This window comes from Pteropus vampyrus, unplaced genomic scaffold (assembly GCF_000151845.1).
Source record: "Pteropus vampyrus isolate Shadow unplaced genomic scaffold, Pvam_2.0 Scaffold26, whole genome shotgun sequence".
Classification (NCBI taxonomy): Eukaryota; Metazoa; Chordata; class Mammalia; order Chiroptera; family Pteropodidae; genus Pteropus; species Pteropus vampyrus.
The window spans coordinates 10,822,871-10,834,231 of record NW_011888807.1 but is presented as its reverse complement, the minus strand read 5'-3'; the positions used below and the strand labels follow the sequence as shown (position 1 = coordinate 10,834,231).

The window sequence follows — 11,361 nt, the reverse complement described above, 5'->3', positions numbered from 1 at the left end:
ATGCTATTTATTTGGAGTTTTCTTACCCTTCCTTATCTCATCTATCTTCAGATTTATTTTTACTTCATGATAGCCAGCACTTTGTCCAATTCAGTTGCCCTTCATCTCTCAGATTGCCTCATATGAATCTAAGCCTTTATGCTATTTGACAGTGTAAAGTAGATAATTTCTAAATATTTTGCTGTAGTCAGTCTTTTCGAGAAAATATACTTTTGCAACTCAACTATTATTTTCTTATGTATTTTTTGATACATAACCTTTTCAGAAGTCTCACTTTTATTTGTTTTATTTGTTTGTTTGTTTGTTTGTTTATTATTTATTTATTTATTTTAGGTGAGGCAACCCTTGCTTGGTTGACCTCACAGATTGCAAAGACCTTGTCAGCTTACAACTCCTTATTTTATTTTATTTTATTTTATTTTTTTAAATTTTTTTACACCTACAGCACCTGGTCTTCCTACGTGGTCTCCCATTCGAGTACTAACCAGGCTCGACCCCGCTTAGCTTCCAAGATCAGACGGAATCGGGCTTGTTCAGGGTGGCATGGCCGTAGACTCTTTTATTTGTTTTTGGTGTCCCAATACTTCAACCACAAAGATCTATCCTAGTCAGATTTTTGTTTATGACAGGTGGGATATTTTTCTTGTTTCTCCTAATTGTGTATTTTGATATCAGAAAGTACTCCCTAAGGTAATAGTCTGAGAGACTGGTAGACATGTATAACTCATTAAGGAATAATGTTTGTTATCACTTCTGGTCCTCTTAATCTTAATTGCTTCTGTAAAGAAAGAGAGGAAGAGGGAGAGAAAAGGGGAAAGAAAAGATAAATGATCATCGGGAGCTCTCAGAGAACAGCTTTCCTATAAATTTTGCCCATACACATTCTTTATACCACTCAATCTGTATGCCTATGTAAAATTTTAAGCCCTGTTCACTTTTGCCTTAGATCTAGCTATAGTATTTCTGGAAAGCTCTATCTAAGGGAGGATGGAAAAGAAATGTTATGGTTATGTACAAACTGAAAGGAATGAACAGTAGGTCACAGACAGTAGTTCCTTATAGTTAAATGGCACATTTCTGGTTGGTGTAGATGAGGAGTTTCTTACAATTACAGATGTGTTTGATTTTGTTTACATAGTTCTTTAAGAATTTTTATTTGAATGCTTTTAGATGGGCTATTTACTCACTTGATATATAAGCCCATCTTTCTCTATGTATAAGAATAGAGTCTGATTACATATTTATGTTGTCTGTCTGCTTCTTGCAGGCATTTAAGTTTAGAATCACAGGATAGATCTCATTTATATGAGAAGGCCAGCAAGTTTAATTATGATTCATTTGGAGGGTTAGCATAGTCCATTCATTCAGACAAATTTTAGTCTTGTAATTAGTGGAAATTTCTCACAGATTTTAGCAATATTGAATCTTTCAGTATTTGTGCTCGATATTATTCTAATTGTGTTTTCTACTGAAATACTGTAGGTATTTTAATTGGAATATAAAATAATTGTCTTAAATGTGAAAACATATTTGCACTTTGCTCCACAATAAAATAATTTGATTTCTAGAAAGGTTCTTCAAGATAATTTATTCCAGTCACTTCATTTTATGGATGCATTTCATAAATTACTTTCCCAAGTAATTTGGTTGTTTATGGTAGATTTCAAACTAAAAATCAATATTCTTTCCATTTTTTACACATTTTATATATTTCATATTGAACTTGCTATTTTGCTAATCTTCTCCATGATTTCTACTTTAAAATTCTTTTTATTTTATTTTTTTTTTTGCCCTAAGGGAATACATGAAAACCATCATTTGAAAATTTCGTAATTCTAATAAAATAAAAACAATTTTAGACAATATTTTTTCCTGGAATATTTAGATTTAATTTTTAAAACACCAAGACTGGCCAGTTATTTTGTTTATTTATTTATGTTTACCTGAAGTGCCTTAGAATCCTTGTCTTTATGATTATTGGGATTGCACATTTCCAATCATCTCATCTTTATTCCTAATTTGTTTTTAACTCAGAGCATTTTGAATCCTTGTTTTCTCCCCCAAATAGAAAGTCTCCTCTTCTTATTCATGATACCCAAAACTTAACCATTTACTTTACTAGTTTAACTAATCTACAGTTTGCAGCAACCCACACTTGAATTTATGAAGTTAGAGTCATAGGAATGAATCAATAAAAACATTTTAAGCTAATATGTGTTCCCAATATATCTTTGTTAACCACAAAGTAACTGAGATACTGTCCTTTTAAACTGGAAAAAATATATACAGAGATTAAAATGAAAAGTAATTCTCAATTTTTATAAGTCGATCCTTTCCTTTTATTTGGGCATTTCCTCTGATGTTTCTGTTGAGGCAAATTACTGGTAATGTCTGTATTCCCCCAGAGTGGTACATTTTTGATGTTTTCGAGAGTAATTGTCAACTTCACTTAGAGGCTTACTAATACCTGAATTATCTTTTCTCTCTAGATCCAGTGTCATTTTTAACCTTTTGTTTGTTGTTTAATTACTTTCTTTTCAATATTATAGTTCTTTTTATTGCTATCTGTTTGCAAGCTCACTGAGTGTTAATGTTTTATGACTTTGAGGGTTATGTTTTATTTCTAACCATTAACATAGTGGTGAGAAACTCAGGAGTACATGTTCAAATAATATACTTATTCATTAGAATTGATGTTAACAAAAATGTTCTCAGAACTAATTGGCATGTACTATAGTTCCACTAAACAGATTCTGATTTCTCCTAAGTTTAGAGAAGATGTTGATATTTTACATCATATGGAAATACTCATCTTCAATTTAATCATTGTGATAGTGAGTATTACATCTCCTAAATCTACATGTACCCTAAGATTATAAAAACTTCAGACTGATATATATTTGAGTGAATAAGAAGATTTGTAGGTTATCCCTGTCTATGTTATGCTATTTTTTCATTTATTACTTCCTTTCAACTGTTGGATGTAAAAAGTGACAAGACTAAATTCTTAAATATCTACTATAATTGGTAGTAAAGCCAAGGTCCTTATGATTTTGGTTAAATTCAGTTTTAAATCCTAGCTCTAGAAATTATCTGTCTCCACTCTCCTACTCCTAGAGACCTAGGATTTCTCCAAATAATCAGCATCTCCCAAGGCAGCAGAAGACAGTAGCCCAGACCTGACTAATGATCACATGGTGTGGACCTCGGGCAGGCAAATGATACTATCTTGACTTAAGTTATGATTCAGCTCCTGTGCTACTTTCTCATGAGACTGAACAGAGGGACTCTGGAAAAGACTTCATTACTGTACTCCAGATATGAAGAAAGGATTCATTACTCTTACCTCACCTCCAACTAATGAGCTCCCAATATGACCCCAAACCCCTAACGAACAGTGTCTTGTGATTTTGTCCTATATAATCTGTAACCTACATGCCATCCAAGGGCCGGTCCTTGAGCTAGCTCACCTGTGTCTCTGGGCTTGGCATCATCTCCTTAAATAAACCTTTACTTTCTTTGCTGCAAACTCCTATTCGTGTCTCCTTTGGCTTTGATGTGTGCAGATAAAACAAACCCCTTGAGTCTGATAACAGTAGGACCAATAAAAAAAGATGACTAGATATTAATACACAGTTTACACCAGGAGTGAGAATATAAATTATTTATAATATTAGGTTCGAAATATTCTACTTTTAATTTATTTACAGTTAAATTTCTCCTTTATTCCTAAAGCTTATAAATTATGAACTTTTAATAAAATCAGAAAAAGAACCAGCCTTCTCTGTAGCTCATTAAATCCATTCGATTTCAGTCAGAGGCAGCATTTAAAAGCACTTTATCCTCAGTAGTATTCTCGCTATTCTAACTAGTTCAAACTGAAAGCCTGAGAGTCCAGGGCTTATCTCATAACGATTTCTCTTTTTGTCTTTGATTTGTATATCTTCGTAAAGGAGCCTAGCCAAATATTAACTACTATTTTGCAAAGCCCTATTATTGTGATTTTGCCTATTCCATTTACTTCAAGACGACCAGCAACCACAAACACTGTGTTCACATGCTTGCATAGTATCAAGGACACACCTGAAATTACACTCAAGTAACTACTACAAAACAAAACTTCCTTTGGTCCTAAAAGGTGTCTCCCCTTATTATACTAGGCTTAATGATAGAATGTCTAACGCCTTAACCAGAGATAGTCTTTAACAAATACAATATTGGATTTTTTTTATACTTCTTTCTTTCATCCATTAAAACCCAGATACCAAAGAAATGTTTAGCTTCCACAGCTTAACCTGTATATTAATGTGTCTTCAATAAGAGTTTGATGACTGTTTTAGCACAGATTCTCAAAGTGGAAGTTAAAATCCTTTGAAAATTAAAATGAATCTAAACTATTTTTGTTTCCTTAGAGCATGCCCTGTTGCTATACTTGCAATTATGCCTCCTTCTCTCTGGAGTGTGAAAACACTTCAGTGTCATCTCTTTCAAAGTTGTTATCCTTTATGGAAGGATCATCTATAGTAAATTTCTGAGTTTGAGTAATTTTCATTGGCTTTTTTTTCTTAAGGTAATATGTGACACATCTTGATATTTAGACACTCTCGCCTGGAATAACTAGGAAAGGCAGTAGTTATAAGAATAAAGTGTCCTTTGAAAAGGGCAGAATACAACCTTTTTTTCCCCGAGAATACAAATTTGAGTTTCTAAGTAGAAATAAAAATGTGATGAATTTTATACATAAGGATATTTGGGAATTTTTTTAAATATAAAAAGTCAAAAAACCTGAGTCTTGGAAATGGGCAAAAGAGATTACCTGATTTTTTTTTAATGAAATTCTGGGTGTTGTCTAGTAAACTCTTTAGGGTTTTCTGTTAAAGTAGAATGTGTACTTTTAAATGTCTTTGACCAAGTTATTTTATAATTCTGTAGAGATAGAAGTTAACTTGTAGAAAACCGAAAGCAATACACATTTTTTTTTCCTGTTCATATTCATGCTGGTACACATTCATTTTAACTGGTAGAATATGTAAATCTCTGTTATTTAAATTTTTATTTTACTGATTTTAAATTTTCACTAGTTCTCTCATTGATTAATGAGTTAGACAATTATTTGACATATGTTCATTTTATATTTGTAAGAGAAATGGTTAACATTAACACTTTGAAAATTATATTTTAATAATTACAAAAATTATATATGTAAAGAACAAAATAAAAATTAAGAAATATTCTGAAGTCTGAGTCATAATTGTAAACAGGTAGTGTTTAAGAAGCTATAGATCTAATGAACTAAGTGGCACTATATTTTAATATAAATGATTATCTGTATTAAAAGCAAAATTGCATTTTTGTATATATACTTTTTGCCTTTGAAATATTCTTTTATCCAGTTTCCTTTTGTCCTAAGTTGTGACTTCATAGTCTTCCTTGCTTTGATGTGTCTGTGTCTGCTTATGTTGACAGCAGTTTGTTCAAGAAAGATGAGCACCGAATGTCAGTGTCAGAAGACCAGAGGATGGCTACATAGTCTGGATCACCAGTGGTCTAAGTCAACTTGGTTTGTCAGGTTACAATTTAAGCTGCAAATTTTGTTTTCCATGTAGTTTTATTTAAGACTGGGCAAACATGACTTTGAATAATGATAATAATAAAGGGAATTTTTTTTCTTGTATTTTGAAAAAGTTTAATAGAAAGGAGGTGCATGTTAGAATGGTTGTTATCAAAACAAACAAACAAACAAAACAAAAACAAAAACGAGATATAAGTATTGGTGAGGATGTGGAGAAAAGGGAACTCTTGTTCCCTGTTGATGAGAATGTAAATTGGCACAGCCATTCTGGAAAACAGTATGAAGAATTTTCAAAAAATTAAAATTAGAACTATCATACGATTCAGTAATCCCATTTCTGGATATATATCCAAAGGAAATGAAATCAGTATCTAGAGAAGATAACTGAGCCTCCATGTTCACTGCATTATTCACAATAGTCATGACACGAAAACAATCTAAGCATCTCTCAACAGACAAACGGATAAAGAAAATAAGAGATGCACACATGCACACACATAATAAAGTATTATTCAGTAATAATAATAAAAAAAATCCTGCCATTTGCAACAACATGGATAATCCTTGAGGGCATTATGCTCTGTAAAATAAGTCATAAGAAGAAAGACAAATACTATATATCACATTTATATGTGGAATGTGAAAAAGTCAAACTCATAACAACAAGAATATATTGGTAGTTTCAGGAGCTGGGGGGCAGGGAGAAGATGGGAAAGATGTTGGTTAAAGGGTAAAAACTTCTAATTAGAAGATGAATAAGTTCCAGGGATCTAGGGTACAGCATGGTAACTATAGTTAGCAATACTGTATTACAGATTTGAATGTTACTAAGAAAGTATATCTTAAATATTTTACCACACACACAAAAAAGAGTAACTATATGAGGTTATAGAAGTGTTAGTTGATCTGTTATGGTAATCATTTCCAAATATATATGTATATAAAACATCACATTGTACACCTTAAACTTATACAATGTCATATGTCAATTATCTCTCAATAAAGTTGTGGGGGAAATAAAGGAAGGAAGTTCAATGCTGGCAGGTAGTCAGCAGCAGCTTCTGGACAAACTAAATATGGCAGCTTGAGTTCAATGGGACAGCTCCTTTTCTCAGACTCCACTGAGAACAAAAGTATCACTGAAATTACAGAGCTGGCAGGGAATCTCAAAGGAAAGCCTGAGGTTTTCTTGAGCCGGGCAAATATGGCTTTATTCTTGTGAATTATTTTGTTTTTATAAGCTTCTGATGTCTGAAGATCAATCCTTGAGATTATGACAAAGGCCTGGAGACACTGCCTATTAAATATGCACTGCCCTGCACTGGAAGCAGTTTCATAGGCTTCCTTGATTTAAATCAAATAGTTCTTATTAAAGACCTTCTCCAATCACTAATAACTTTTCCCTAAAGTTGTTTTTTCTCATCCTCCATTAGAATTTCTATTTCTAGTAGTAAACTTAAATATATGTTGCTTTGTTGAGGTTTTTATTTTTTTCTTTTTTCTTTCTTTTTCTATATTTAAAATGCATGAGCAAACTTTCATAATTTTTTAAATACTTGTGGATAGGCTCTGGGATCTTTTACCAGAGGGTTAGGAGTAAGAGAGATTATGGCAAGGAATATTTTAAGAAATTCAAAATTATAGGCAGATTTATTAAACTAATATTTTGCTCCATGAATCTATTAAAAAAAAAATGTTACTTCTTAAAATCTAAAATAACAGAAAGCTTTTACATTTATATTATTTACCTTACAAAAATTATTTATTGTCTCCTTCCTGGGATAATTCTTAGATTTAAGTATAGATGCACTAAGGAATCATTTGGCTTACTTCCAATAATTAAATGTTTTAAGTCACATATAATGGATAAGATATTGTGAACTAAATTCTTGAATGAATTGCTTTTTTTTTTTTTTTTTTTGTGGAATGGCTTTTATATTAGCATTATATAAATAGCTGGCAAAATGTATTTGTGATTTGAAAACAACAAAAATATTCATAATTTATGATCAAGTTATTCATGTACTCACTCAATACATTTTTATTGAGCTCCATTCTGTGCCGGGCATGTTTGCTCTGCCTGTCAGGCAAGGTGAAGGTGAGGAAGAGATTAGAAAAAGGTGTAGTCAAGATGTCAAGACCTTGAAATTTAGTGGTAAAGACAGATATATATGCTCACAACTATACTTTAAATTATACTGTGAATGGTACATTAAAAGAATAGAAAACAGAGTACTATAAAATCATAAAGCAGGAAGAAATTAATTCCAACTTGGATAATGTGTAGAGGCTTTAAGGAGTAAAGAGGATTTTATCCTATAGATAAAAGATAAGATTTAATTCTATCTTTAGCTATAAAGATAGGGAAGAGCTGTGAATGTAGGGAATATAGGTGAGTAGGCACTAGCCAGGAAGAGACACAACACAGAGAATGAGTCATAACAATACAGAGGGAGTAGAGAGAAGAGTAAGAAGTTCGGGATGGCTGGAGGGTTGCATCTGCATATAATAGGAGGAGAAATATGTTGTGCGGTGAGCTATGTGGCTGGAAGACTAGATTTCAGAGTACATTGCATGCCAAAATAAGGAAGACTGAGGAAATTACTGCACAGTGAGGAGCTAGTAATATATTGTTCCATTGTAAAGTAATATAACAGAAACTCATATTTTCATACTTAAGAGGTTTATTATAATGATTGTATTATTCTCACAAAAAATGAATGACCAGTCTAATAACTCAAAAATAGTAAGTGACAAAGCTGGAAGTAGAACCCAACTCTTGATTCTACATCAATTCTAGTCTAAAAATGTGGAGTTTTCTTAAGTATCAAACATTATATTTTGATTTGTATTTTTATCTTTCAAAACAGGTTAAGAAAAGATTGTTTAGAATAAATGCCAAAGAATATTTTTAGAGGTATTACTTCAGAGTGTTTTCCTGCAGATTAACTGGCAGTTCTTGCAAATACTGCTGTAATAGAAATAGCCAATGATATTATCAAGTATACTAAGAAAATAATAAATTCACTCTATTTAAAAGAGATCCTTAATTATATAGAATGAAAAGTCATTTTTTTAAGCATCAAACTCAATATCCAAAATAAGTTTGTAAGAGTTTCTTCAAACTTCTAGCATGTATTTAGTATATATTTTATGTATTTTAAATATACTATTTTAGAACTTTATCTTTTTTAATATGCTAAAAGGCAACACCCTTGGTAAAATTATAAATATGTAAGTACATTTTTTACTTAAAAGTATCTAAACATATGTTTAGTTTTGATTTTTTTGTTGTTGTTGTTAGGGTGAAAATTGCCAAGAAGGCATTCCTTAAAGTTTCTTAAGCATTTCAATTTTTCCATAAAGTCTGTATTACACATAGGTTTAAAAAATAATAAAAACCCTTCAAACTAAAGTTTATGGCTATTTCTGTCACATTGAAATGTGAAGTGAACTACAGATTTGAAGCATGGAGATTTGTCCCCTTCTATGAAGTAGTCAATATTATGAAGTCTGCTATTATATTTTTATAGTGCCATTTGACCCCTACATAGATACTTTCATTATATGACAATAATATTCAATTTGAAGAAAACTAGCCCCAGTTATTTGAAAGTGTTCCACATGCAGAGAAGCATTTAGGTATTTTGTGTTGTTTTTTATAGAAGGCCTTGTAGTGACCAGACTGGTACCTTCCATTTTTCTCTTTTAACAGTTGGGTTGCTGATCTCACAAATCATATTTCGGTTGGAAATGAAAGGTGCACCACTGCCAGCATTTTGTTAGAAATAATGACACACTTTACTACCTGTAAGTGCTGACCGAGTGCTTCTGCCTTTTCTTCCCAAGGTGACTATTACACAGATTGATGAAAGATTCTGCAGGACGACAAAGGTTAAAGATGCAGACCCGGAGCTTGAAGCCAACGCTGACACTGATGGAGTGGAGTGCAGTGAGAATGCCCACATTATTGTCCTATCCTCTGATAACCAATGTAATATGAAAACTGACTACAGAAGAAAGGAACAAATTAAATCCATTAATCAAGCATATCTCTGCTAAACACTTGTTCTAAAGAGATGAACAAATGAAAAATTTACTGTTTGTTTTCATGCTCGCAAGGATTGGGAAAGAAAATTAATTATAAGGTACTGACCACACTATTAGTTAAGTTTTTCTTGAGGAAACTACTTATTGCTTTGTCAAAGGACAAATGAACCTCATTAGGGAGATTAGTTTCAGTTGGTAGTTTTGCATTAAGACAAACTAATAATACACACTTCAAAAGATACCCTAAGTAAAATTATGAAAACTGAAAATCCATTTTTTACCTGTTAATTTATGAACTGTACAAAAATGGCCACTCTATTACCTACTATGCAACTAGAAGGAAATGGGATGTAGCACCACTTTTCACTCAAGTGCCTGAAGGGGAACTATTTCAGTGTGGGCTTTGTGAGCCTTGTGATGATGAACTTGTGTATTCAGGGGTTATAACTTGGCCATGACATTTTACTTTTATGTTAAAGCATGTCATACAGAGTTCCACAGCAAAAGCAATTTTTGATAAGCTCCTTTGAAATCCTTTTCTTTTCAAATGTTTTAAGTGCCCTGGACAAATAGCAAGCTGATGTCTGATATTCCGAATTTTCCTTTCAACCTACACAGTGCAAGGCTGGAAAAGGAAAACACTGCTCTGCTATCAATCCTTTCTGGACAGTGAGCTAAAATTCTTGAATCAGCCACAGTGAATGCATTTCAGTTTCAGTGTTCATTTAATTTCAGCCTTTCTGTGGAAGCCACTAACAAGGGGGCCAATTACTGCTTTGTGTGAGTGGGGAGTGCTAGGCTGCAGACACCTGTCTTCCAAAACCTGGAGTAAAACCAGACTCATTCCACAGTGTGTATAAATCAGCTGTGAAATAATAATGACTTTTTTTGGATTCACATGACATGGACTAAATTCAGACTTCTGACCCAGAAAGGAAAATCTGTGCATATCCCATTACCAATCCTGTGAGCCACTGAAGATATCCCCATCCAATTCTTGTTTTTATTTATAGGACTCTTGCTTTTGTTTATGAGAATGCAAGCAAAATTGACATTTATTTACTGTTTTTATTTGGTTCATTGTTCTAACTTTTCTAGTTTAACAGTAGCTTTAGAGGCATGGTGGTTGAGTGAATCAGGTCAAAATGACATCTAAGTTCACTGCTTCAGCCTCTAAACTCTGTTATTAAGGAATGATGGGGGTAGAGCTTTAAAAATATTTTTCTTTATATAAAACTAAAGGTTTTTCTTTAGAGAGATTATCTCATATCATCAATAAAAAGTGTCAGCATTTTTTAAAGAAAATTATGTGAATCTATAATAGCAATTCCTACTGGCTACCCTTGAGTGGGGAGCTTTCAGAATTAGCTAAGGGTTTTCTTCTTCCAAAATTAGTGTGCCACCTTGAAGAGAGGAGCCAGGTTAAGTTGGACTTCAGGGTTAAACAGCACAGAGTATTCTTTTAAAGAAAAATAATATAAATTCGCAAATACAAAACTAGATGTCTTAATTTTGGTTTTTCATAAGGAAACTCCAGAAGGTGAACATGGATATAATTCACTTATGTGGGAAATGATCCTCTTAGCACAGCGAGGAAGTGAAGTAGTGATATGAAGAAGGGAGAAAGACAGTATGGGGACATAAGTAATAGAGTCACCACTTTGAGCAACTGGGGATCCACCTTACAGTGAGTCCTCTGGGAGACATTTTAGATCATACCCCAGAACACTTCGTCGAGG

The 11,361-nt window shown here is 32.6% G+C and overlaps 1 pseudogene; it reads right to left on the bottom strand.

Annotated features, from left to right (window-relative positions):
* Positions 1 to 436: 436 nt before the first annotated feature.
* On the bottom strand, positions 437 to 555 carry LOC111737414 (annotated as a pseudogene).
* Positions 556 to 11,361: the final 10,806 nt, after the last annotated feature.